Genomic DNA, 11,696 nt, shown 5'->3' with positions numbered 1-11,696 from the left:
TTCGTTGGTGCATCTACGGAATAATGTCTGTGTTGTTTTTTCCAACAGTGTTGTAATTTTTTGTTATTTTGGAAATTGTTTGCAAATAGGTATGGTGCACCCTAATAATATGGCACGAGAAGTAGTTCCTTTAGTCGATGTTGAAGGGGTAGTCGCAAAGGCGGTAAATATCGCTGGTGACTTTAATAGCAAGCAAGACTTTGATGATCGTGAAAGCATGGTAACATAGATTTATAGGAATGCAACTAACCTTGACTTTGGTGCGGTAATAGGAAGATCGGATAATAGTACGGTAAGAAGAAACCCTTTCGTAACAATGTTGTGCGAAAGAAGCGGGAAATATCATCCTCCTCTGCGGAATTTTAAAAGGGACGATACGGGTACTAGGGAATGCGAGAAAGAGAGGTTTTCGAAGGTTGATGACAATATGAAACTCCACATCAAAGAACAATTGCGGAAGATTGGATTTCTAGAAACAACCGACATGAAACCGTCGTCTCAATCGGTTAAGACAAAGGGTGCTCCGAAGAAAGTGAAGCCTACGCTGAATGACAACTCGACTACACGCTCTCCTTCATATTGTGAGCACGTCGACAAACTCTTTTCCGACTTACCTACTCCGAAATCGCAAAAATCTCATAAAAGTTCAAACAAGGAGCTCGCATTAGCAAACCGCCACCAACACATATTTCACCCAAAATTCCAATTATCGAAGAGATGCCTATTCCACCGAACATTCCATTCATCAAAGAGATGCTGGTTTTTATGCACACTTACATCGAGCGGATCGTAGATGTTGCGGGGGACGGTAATTGCGGTTACCGAGCCGTCTTGGTGTTGCTTGGTAATGGAGAGAGTAGCCATACGGTTGTCCGTTATCAACTCATCCAAGAGTTGAAGACGCATAAATAATCATACATCCGGTTATATGGAGAGGAAGCTAAATTTAAAGCGGTTAACGAAGCTTTTGTGCCTTGGATGACCCCTTACGCACCTGTGTCAAAATGGATGAAATTCCCATATATGGATGGCCCCATGCCCCTATGATATGGTGTGCATTGACTTGACATGGTTTTTTAGAAACCTTTTCCCACTCTGCACCGCACCGCCTACAAATTCAAATGCTCGCATTATGTTTATTGGATGGCTTTTAAAAGAGAATCACTTTGTGCAAGTTTACTTGAAACCGGGATGCCCCGTACCACCTATGTCGCCAGAATGAGATCTTCATCATACCGAAGATGCCGAGACGTGGCCGGATCTTTTTGTTGATAGGATGCACGAATTTGAAAGATTGAACAACATCGAGAAGGAAGTGAATAAGGAAAGTCAAAATTGGAACCACCAATAGATTTAGTCGGCGACAAATCTTTTGATGTATTTTCTAGTTTCAAAGTGTAATATATGCACTCTTTAACATTGCAATATAATTATTTTTTGTCAAGTATTAGTTTATGTGTTTATGTGTTTATGTGTTTGTGTGTTTTTCCTTCTACTTATATTGCTATTGCATTCGGTTCTGTTAAAGAACTAACAGGAAAACTTCCGTAGATGTATCTACGGAAGGCTCTAATTTTATATATTATGGTTTTCTCCGTAGATGCATCTACGGAAGCAAAATATCTATAATCCTTCTCTGGATATACCTATGGAACATTTTGTGACAAAGATTGTGTGATCCATAGTCACCAAAGGGCTTCTATAAATTTTGGGTTTTTGGGGTTGTATTACACACAAACATTACAAACAAACACAAAAATGGCATCCCTTAGGCCACCATCATGGCAGAGAACATCTTCTAAGCGACCCACTCCTGAATCGATTATTTTCAAAAGGGATGGGCGTGCTATTTTCTCTCCTCTCAAACCCCTGATGCCAATAAAATTTTGACACATCCATTCATTGGACCAACTTAAAAGGGCTCTGATGTCTTGGTTAGAGGGGGAGTACAAAACTGGCGAAGTCATCAGAAGGATTCAGAGACTTAGAACAAAGGCATCCCTTGAGACCAGAGAAACGTAACGTTGGGGGGATGAGGTGGAAAACAACATTGATGCCATTCAAATGATGCATGGATCAGATGATATCGTTTTGACTGTTGTAATTTCTTAGATTTCTTTGATTTCTCCTTTTTCTGTTAGAAATTTTGATGCAATGCCGATTTTAATCAATGAATGTTTCTTTTATCATTACAAATGTTGTTGGTCTGGTTTTCTGGGTTTGGGTTGATTACGTGGATGCATCTACAGAAGTGTTTTGTATGTGCATCTACGGAACATTTTCACGTAAATGTAAAAAAAAAGTGCTTCCATAGATGCATCTACAAAAGCTGGAGGACATTTTTCCCAATTCGGTGGTGCGTGAGAGATGTATGGGGTGTAGTGAGAAATTTCCTTTATAATTGAATGGAAAATGGTAAGCCAGAATTGATGTCGAATAACGATGTTGAACTCCTTCAGCGGAGGTGTTGAGATCTTGATATGGTGGTGTATGGTTGATCTTCAAAGATATGATTTCAATATTCAAGTCACTTACAGAGTCTAAGATGAATGAAGTGAAGTTATGAGATCAAAAAAATGTACCTTGAATCTCACGTGTACTGATTATGTATGTTGGGTAATTTTTATTGGGTTTTGCATGGTTGAGCTAAACATATGGATCCCTCTGCATTGGGCCTTTGGACGGTCTAAAACATTTGCCCATAAGACTTTTCAGATGTTTCATCATTCGAGAAGTCTTTCAAAGCTACGATCAATAACTCATTATCAAATATGGACATGAAAGGAAATAAGAAGGGCATGGAGTAGTTAAAGAAGTATGTGAACAATCACATTAAATGTCTTCCATATCATTAAGATGTTTCGCTAATCTTTCAGGCTCGTGGCTTTAGAGTTGCAGGTTAGGGCGAAGCGTTCATGTCCAAGGCACTCGAGTTCATCTAAATCGCTTGTATTTTCAAGGATAGATCGAATCGTCACCCTTAGGCTCCTCTTTTACTTCTAATTTGGGTTGTTGGTTTGTTACTAGTTTAAATACAAATGGTTGAACTCTTTCAAATAGTCCATTTTACCTATTTCTTACATAGAAAACAAGACCTTTTATATACTATTTACCCTATTTTCTAATAGATATGCATATATAGGCCGACCTATAAGGATTCATATGCTTTTTTAATAGCTTAAGCTCGGCCTATTTAATTAAATAACTTTCAAAAAAGCTTAAGTCTTTCCTTTTTATTAAATAGGCCATACTAGACTAAACTTAAATAGACTAAACTATAGGCTCTTATCATTCAGTCTGGCCTATTCACATCCCTAGTTGGAGGCTAAATGGACATACCCTTAAGTTACTTAATCAGCGAGGTTACATTTATTTCCAAAGGGAATATATCATTCAAGACTACCCCAACCTTATCACTTTTGCAGAATCTGAGGACCAGTATTTCTAGGTTGGTGATTGATGTACCTATCTCCTTTTTGTTGACAACCATAAGCACAACAATCTTCCTCTTTAAAGTGCTATTGAAAAGTTTGCTTGACCTAGGGGCTCCCCCGGTTACGGAGGTGATATATTGACACTTGCCCTTATGTCTTTTGTCCCCCTATTGCATATTTATTTGTCTTTCCCCTAGCCACTACCTCAACATTCATTTTGGGGGACTGTCTCTTCAATAGGGATTATTTTCTCTTCCCATCTTATCGTCTTCGGTATATTCAAATAGTCGCCTTTTTATAAGCCCTTTGATTGTATCCTTAAGATGGATTTAATCGTTGGTGTTAAGGATGTGACTTTTGTGGAAGCAACAATATTTTGATCGGTCAGTCTGAGCAGACTTATTGACTTGATAATGGTTTCTTATACCGGCCTCCTTGAGTTCAATATTAGCGTACTTTGTCAAAATTATCTCTTGTGAGGTGTTTAAAGAAGGGAAGGATTCAAGTTTTGAACGAGGCCTTCACTTGTGTTCCTCTCTAGATTTCTCAAAAAAATTCTCTAATGTTTGTATAGATCTAGGGTTCCCCATTCTCTCATCAAATTCACACCTTTCATATTGTCTTTGTCGTTGTTTTTCCTCCTTCCACATGGCCACACCCTTTCGTTTCCAACTAGATCATTCCTAATGGCATCAACGATAATGATAATAATTATTTCATTCAAATAAGAGAACATACAACATACCAAAGTCCCTTAAAAACACTTTTGTCGATCTAATTGGTCTTTTCTGTTACATTTTATGAAGGAAAAAAAAGTTAACTTATACAGACATGGCTTGACAGTAAGATAATTGGTAAAAATCTGAGTAGACAAATGTATTAAAAAACTGATATCCTGTTTAAATTATAGGAGTTTTGTTTTTTACGGTTAAAAACCTCCAAAATGAATAGTAATGTGTAAAAATATATAACATCTTTTATGATTTCATGCAAAACTATTTATCTTTTCTCATTTTTTGCATCGAACCGAGTCTCCTCCTTACCAATACAATTAACGTCTACAACTACAAGAGACACGTGATCTTTGACTACCCATTGATCAATTAACGGTTGCCTAAAAAATTATGAAAATAAATTTTATCAAATGAATGCAAAAGGAATCAATAAACTAGAGTTGGCAACATACTACTTATTCATGACTAAAACCCCATTGTCTTCATCATTACAGTAGAGAATAGTCCCCTTCAATTAAAGTTGCAAACTTAGATACACTAGTTGTGAAGCATTTAGAAGCGACAATAAAAACTGCAGGTTGTATGGAAAATAAGCACACACACAAAAAAACGAACTCAACAAATATGACAAAATACACCAAAATAAAGATGTACACAGTAGATTGAGTTTTTTTAACTATGAGCAAATCAAGCTTGTTTGACACTGAACAAGCTTGGAACTCAAAATTCACTAGTTTGTACAAGTGACAATTTTGGAGATTTTGAATGAGAGAGTGACTTGGAGAATTGAGGTGTGTTTGATGCAAGAGGCTTTGGTCTCTATTTATAGGCAATAAATGTGGTTTGTAGGGGGTGGAAATCAGAGCAATTGGTGATCACATGTGAAAGTTATCCCACTTTGCTTATTGATGAAGAAATGTGAAAGTTATGGTTTCAAAAGTGAAGTACAACCTTTAAGCATGCTTGGGAGAGATTCTTCTGCAAATGGGAAGCTTGATTATTGTGTTTAGATTGCTTTTGGTGCAGAACAAACAAGTTGGGAGCTCAATGCAAGAGTTGTTGGTTATTAAAGTGGTTTTACAAGAATGGAAGTGTTAACTTTGTGCCATAAATGGAGTAATTCAATGGGCAATGGTGAAAGCACTTGGTACATAGATCAAAAGCAAGTAAAATCATCTGATTATAATGCCTTGAACAAGTTATACGGTCTGCAAGCAAGGTTTATGCAGATTTGATTCAAAAATTTGAAACTTGGTTCTTCATGGAATGGCTTGCATTCAAGTGTTATAGTGCCCTATTCACAAATTCATATCTCTTAGCTCAAGCATTGGAACCTTTTGCTAATGGTCTCTTTGGAAATCCCTTGCAACTCTCTTCAACTTTGGTCTTTGGTTCTCTTTCAAATTCATCTTGGATCTTGGTGAAAATGTCCATGAAGTTAGGAAAAAAACTAGGTTAAAACACTTAGAATTTTTCTAAGTCTTTTGTTTGAAACTTCATGATCCCATAACTCTCAAATGATTCATTTTTTTGGGAAAAGGTTATATGTGACAAAGATGTTCATTGGATCAAGATCTACAACTTTCATGTTAGAAGATTATTCAGTTGCATACTTGAAATTTGAAGTTACTTGTGAAGGATAGAAAAACACTTAGAAAGGGGGGGGTTTGAATAAGTGTAGCTTTAAAAACTTAACAGATAAAATAAAATTTCACAGTTATTTTTATCCTGGTTCGTTGTTAACTAAACTACTCCAGTCCACCCCCGCAGAGATGATTTACCTCAACTGAGGATTTAATCCACTAATCGCACGGATTACAATGGTTCTCCACTTAGTCAGCAACTAAGTCTTCCAGAGTCTACTGATCACACACTGATCACTCCAGGAACAACTGCTTAGATACCCTCTAAGACTTTTCTAGAGTATACTGATCCACACGATCACTCTAGTTACAACCTGCTTAGATAACCTCTAAGACTTCCTAGAGTATTCTGATCCACACGATCACTCTAGTTCCTTACAACTTAATGTAATCAATTCTAAGAGTATTACAAATGCTTCTTGAAAGCGATAATCACAAACTGTGATATTTCTCTTAATCGTTTAAGCTTAATCTCACTAATATATTACAACAGCAATGTAGTGAGCTTTGATGAAGATGAAGATTCTGAGTTTAGATTTGAACAGAGTTTCAGCAAGTTTGATATGAGTTGTTTTGGTGCAGAATCGTTAACCTTGCTTCTCATCAGAATTTCATATTTATAGGCGTTGGAGAAGATGACCGTTGAGTGCATTTAATGCTTTGCGTGTTCCGTACAGCATCGCATTTAATGTTATACGCTTTTGTCAACTACCTCGAGCCTTGTTCACGCTGTGTCTACTGACGTAGCCTTTAGTAGCTTTTAACGTTCCTTTTGTCAGTCAGCGTAGCTTGCCACTTGTACTTTCTTCTGATCTGATGTTTGTGAATACAACGTTTGAATATCATCAGAGTCAAACAGCTTGGTGCATAGCATCTTCTGATCTTCTGACCTTGAAGTGCTTCTGAGCGTGATACCATCAGAACTTCAGTGCTTCTGTTCTCTTGTTCTTCTGATGCTTCCATAGACCCATGTTCTGATTCTGCTTCGACCATCTTCTGATGTCTTGCCAGACCATGTTCTGATGTTGCATGCTGAACCCTTTGAGACAAAGCTTCTGAGCGCTGAATTATGCGTACTCTTTTATATATTTCCTGAAAGGGAAATTGCATTGGATTAGAGTACCATATTATCTTAAGCAAAATTCATATTATTGTTATCATCAAAACTAAGATAATTGATCAGAACAAATCTTGTTCTAACAATCTCCCCCTTTTTGATGATGACAAAAACATATATAAATGATATGAATTTGCGATCAGAAAGAACAGACGGCAAAAGACAAATTACACAGCTATAGCATAAGCATCTGAATATGTCTCCCCCTGAGATTAACAATCTCCCCCTGAGATAAATAATCTCCCCCTGAAATAAATACTCGAAGAACTTTAATAAAAGACTGTAATACGGTGAACTGACTTTTTATCGATCGAAATGTCGGGTTAAGCAAGAGTCGCCACCGACTTTTATTTTATCCAAACAATATTCGGAAAGGCAAAAAGAAACAGAAAAAAACCTTTTAAAAGAAATCTAAGTTCGGGGGGTAATTATGCAAAGGGAAGGTGTGAGGCACCCTTTGCATCCATGGTTTTCCATGGGCTCTTAATTGCTTTGCTCGTTTTGAAACCAAAAGCTTAGAAATGTATAGAAGATGATGAAACAAGGACTTTAGCTCGTAAATGAGCGTAGCCTTTTGAAGGTTTATGAAAAAGAGTAGAAAAAGATTTTTAAACCAGAGCATGCAATTAAGGGCAAATTACCTAGTTAGATGAAAAATGTTCTTTTTAGCCTTTCAGGGTGAAAGGGTCTATCCTTGCCATAAGAGGGCAGGAAGCCTTTCGTTTGGAGATTGAAGGGTCATCGAAGCATCCTTTGCCATAAGACTGTCCCATGCCATAGAAGGGCAGGTAATCTAAGGCAAGGATCAGAATAAGCCATTTTTCGTTAGGCAACCAGAAGATACCTCAGCCTTTTTCCGTAGGCAACTTCCGAGGGTCGAGGTCATTTGTGTATCGAAGGCAGCATCATTTAGGGTCGTGACCTTTTTATCGAGGCAACATGGCTGAGGTATCTTCGAATTCGAGGGACATGGCTTATTCTGCAAAAAAAAACACAAAGGCGACAGGCAACAAGGCAACGAGGCAACAGACAACAGGCAACAGGCAACAGAGAGGGTTACCCAAAAGCGTGCGTGTGTGCACCAATCATGTGATTCAATTCGGATTATATTATCTTGTGTTTAGTTATTCTAATTAATTTAGGGTTGCACTCCCTATTTTACTAACCACGCAGTAATATAAAGCAATAAAGGGGAAGGGGATAATGAAACCAGCGGATCCCCAATGGGGTTTGACATAAGTAATAAAAACTAAAAGACATAAAATAAAAATAGGGTTTAAGGTTACCAACAACGTAGCTTTGGCAACTGACGAACCCTGAAAAGGTAGACAAACAAAAATAGAGTGAGTGTATTATCGATTCGGAAACAATTAGGGTTAACCCTAATAAAATAAAAGTAACAAAAGTAAAAATGCGAGAAAAGGGTAAAAATACTTAGCTTTGATTGGAAGGTTGATGGGCAAAGGTTTGCCTTGAGTAAGAAGCATTGACTCTGATCATAGAAAATAACAGGAGACAATATAAGTGTAGGAGGAATTCCATCGACGGGGCACTAAACCCTAATAAAAACTAAGGAAACTGAATATTTAAATAGAAGAGGTTAAGACTTAGCTTCGTATTTGACGTGGCGCGCAGTCGGACGGTATTTGAAAAGTAATCCTGAAAAGGCATAGAAAAATAATATTTTCAGCGTAGGGTTAATTCTTGCAAATATTAAATCGAGTGAAAATTGAATTGAATAACAATCGGATTTAATTAATTATTGGTCTTCGACCTAATTAATTAAATCGATTAAAAATAAAATATGGATCTTTAAAAGGTCAAAGTGTATTTTAATTGATTAATCACAATTAATCTATAAAAAATAATTCAAGCAATTTTTACTCTATTTTAAAATAAATAAAAATAAAAATCGAATAATCGAAAATAAAAATAAAATTCAGATAGGAAAAGAGTTTTTATATTTTGTAGAGAAAAAAAGAGATTTTTGTATAATATATAAAAATATTAGCAATAAAAAACAATGTTATATAATAAAAAAGAAAAGAAATTGAAAACTTAGCTGGATGATCCAGTGTGGCATGGCTGGACGTCCATATGATGATCCTTCAATTATGGTGTGTATGATCCAAGGCGTTTGATAATCTGACGGTTGTATTTTGAGGAGACACGGTATGCATGATAAGGCTCCTACATGTGATCTGGAAACAAGAACCATCAAAGAAAACAAAACCAAAATATGCGTGAGGGATGGATCGAACCTGCTCCCCTCTGGTTGTGGTCTCACGCTTGCCACTGAGCCAACACACCTTTTGTGTATATCTCATGCGAAATATATAATAAATAAAATAAAACATTGCTTCAGTCAAACGCGCGCGCTTGGCAATTCGAATGGTCCAACCAGACGCTGCCACCTATTGTCTTCCTCGTCGCATCCGTCGTCTTAGATCCAGAGTTTTACCCACAGACGTGGGTTCGTTGCCATAGCCCCTGTACCAAGAAAAACTACAAAACACACGCAAAAAACACAGTGCGACACCATGGATCGATTGGGTTTTTCATTCTGATTATGACGAAAGTATTATCACGGCCTGATTTTGGCTATATCGTTAAACCCTAATTCGAAGCTTTCGAACCTAACAATGGTGAATTTCGCTATAAGCATGTAACGATCCAATTAAACACCCAGAAACATTCAGGCTATCATCACGGACAAGAATACACCATCCAAACATGTTTATGCATCACGGATTATGGTAATTGAATCAAAAGAGTTCAAGACGGAATTTCGCTTACCTTCACCGATTCTGGACTTGTAAGGGTCTGAGAATTATCAGGATAGCTTCAAGAACACCCAATGAACATGCTTGCGCCTTTGAAAATCTTTGAAACCAACCCAAACTCCGAAATCAGATTTAAAGTTTCTTGGATTTTTTATGAACTCGAATTTTTGTTCTTTGGAGGCAGCCCATCCCCCCTCTTTAGGTCTGCAGCTCTTGCTTATATATGGGAGAATGAATTAGGGTTATAAAACCAAACAAATCTTTGTTGAATCTTTGATTGAATTTTTGAGAAATTTGATTGAAAATGTTTTATGGAATCCTTCCAAATTTGGCTTAAATGATCCAATATCTTCCCAATTATTATGTGCACGAAAATTGATTGACTTTTGGAGAATATTTGCTTGAATCTTTGGCTCATAATTGGAGAAACAAATCATATATTTTATTTTTAATATTTTCATGATTAAATTATAGTTTTTAATAAATAAAAAACCATAAATATCAATAAAAATAATAAAAATATAAGAATATATATTTTGGGGCATGCATGGGCCTAAGATGAGGTTTGGATGGAAATAAAATGGGCCCATTTAGAAATATTTGGAATTTTAGGCTTTTCCTTCTTTGTACCCATCTGAAAAATAAGTGAACTTGTATACCACGTCATTTCTCCATATCTCAATATTTTTTCAAGCTTGTAGACTTTTTGGAAACCTTAAAGAGTCTTCTAGCCAGTGTCTTTGGTCTCATATCAAAATTATTCTCCATTTTCATTTTATGTCCTTTTGAGAAAAATGTCTTTTTGTTGACTTTTGAAAAGGACCTATAATGTATGAAGCCATATCTCTTAAACCATTGACCTATGAGCTCTGATTCTTGGACTATTGGATAGAGGAATGAATCCCCTTCAAAATAAGCTTTATTGGGAATTTTTCTGATGATGTATGAATATTTGGTGAATCTTCAAAGTTTGGTTGACTTTTTCAGTTCATGCCCAAAATAGTAACTTTTGACTTTTGACTTTTCTGATCTTTCCTTGCATCATCATGATCAACCCTTGATCAAATGATGATTTTAGGGTTATGATGATGTTGTTGACCAAGTATCTTTGACTGTATTTTGACTTGAAATGACTGTTTTGCCCTTGAGAGTCAACTGTTGACCTAATCAGGATTTGAGGGATTAAATTTGCTCTGTTTGACTTGAAACTTTATATGGAGATACTTTGGGATGTTAATGACCCTATGGAACCACCTTGAGCCATTGATTCAATAATTTTCCATCGAATTAATCAAACCCTAGTTCAGAGCTTTTGTATAGGAGACTGTGTTTTGGAGCTTTGTCTTTTGATTTGGTTTTATGTATGAAAAATAGCATGGGCAAATTTTGGGGTATGACAGCTTCCCCTGTTCAATTATCTTAAACCTGAAGATGTAGAGTGGTTTGTATGCCAGTCGGTATCTGAAGGTGGAAGATGATTGAACACTAGAATACCAAGAAATTTGCCCTAGCTGGAGTAGGGACTTTTGTCGGAGATGGGCTTAAAGATGCCATCTAGATGTCGAGACTGAAGTGTTTGAGAAGTAGTTATTTAGAGATGGGTTTAAAGATGCCATCTGACTTGAGAAGCTTGAGAATTACAATATGTCGTACGTTAGATTGTTTCTAGTTTGCATCATCAGATGTCTGGAAAAGCCGTATGTTAGGCTGAAGAATAAATCATGCGTTAATTGCATCCTCAGATGTCTGGAAAACCGTGCGTTAGGTCGGAGAATAAATCGTGCGTTAGACTATTCTCAATTGCATCCTCAGATGTCTGGAAAACCGTGCGTTAGGTCGGAGAATAAATCGTGCGTTAGACTAATCTTGATTGCATCCTCAGATGTCTGGAAAACCGTGCATTAGGTTGATGGATAAGTCGTACGTTAGAATACCCAATTTGCATCCGTAGATGTCTGGAAGACCGTGCGTTAGGTCGAAGAATA

The sequence above is a fragment of the Vicia villosa genome, unplaced genomic scaffold, assembly GCF_029867415.1.
Source record: "Vicia villosa cultivar HV-30 ecotype Madison, WI unplaced genomic scaffold, Vvil1.0 ctg.000218F_1_1, whole genome shotgun sequence".
NCBI classification, from domain to species: Eukaryota; Viridiplantae; Streptophyta; class Magnoliopsida; order Fabales; family Fabaceae; genus Vicia; species Vicia villosa.
This window is presented reverse-complemented; position numbering follows the sequence as displayed.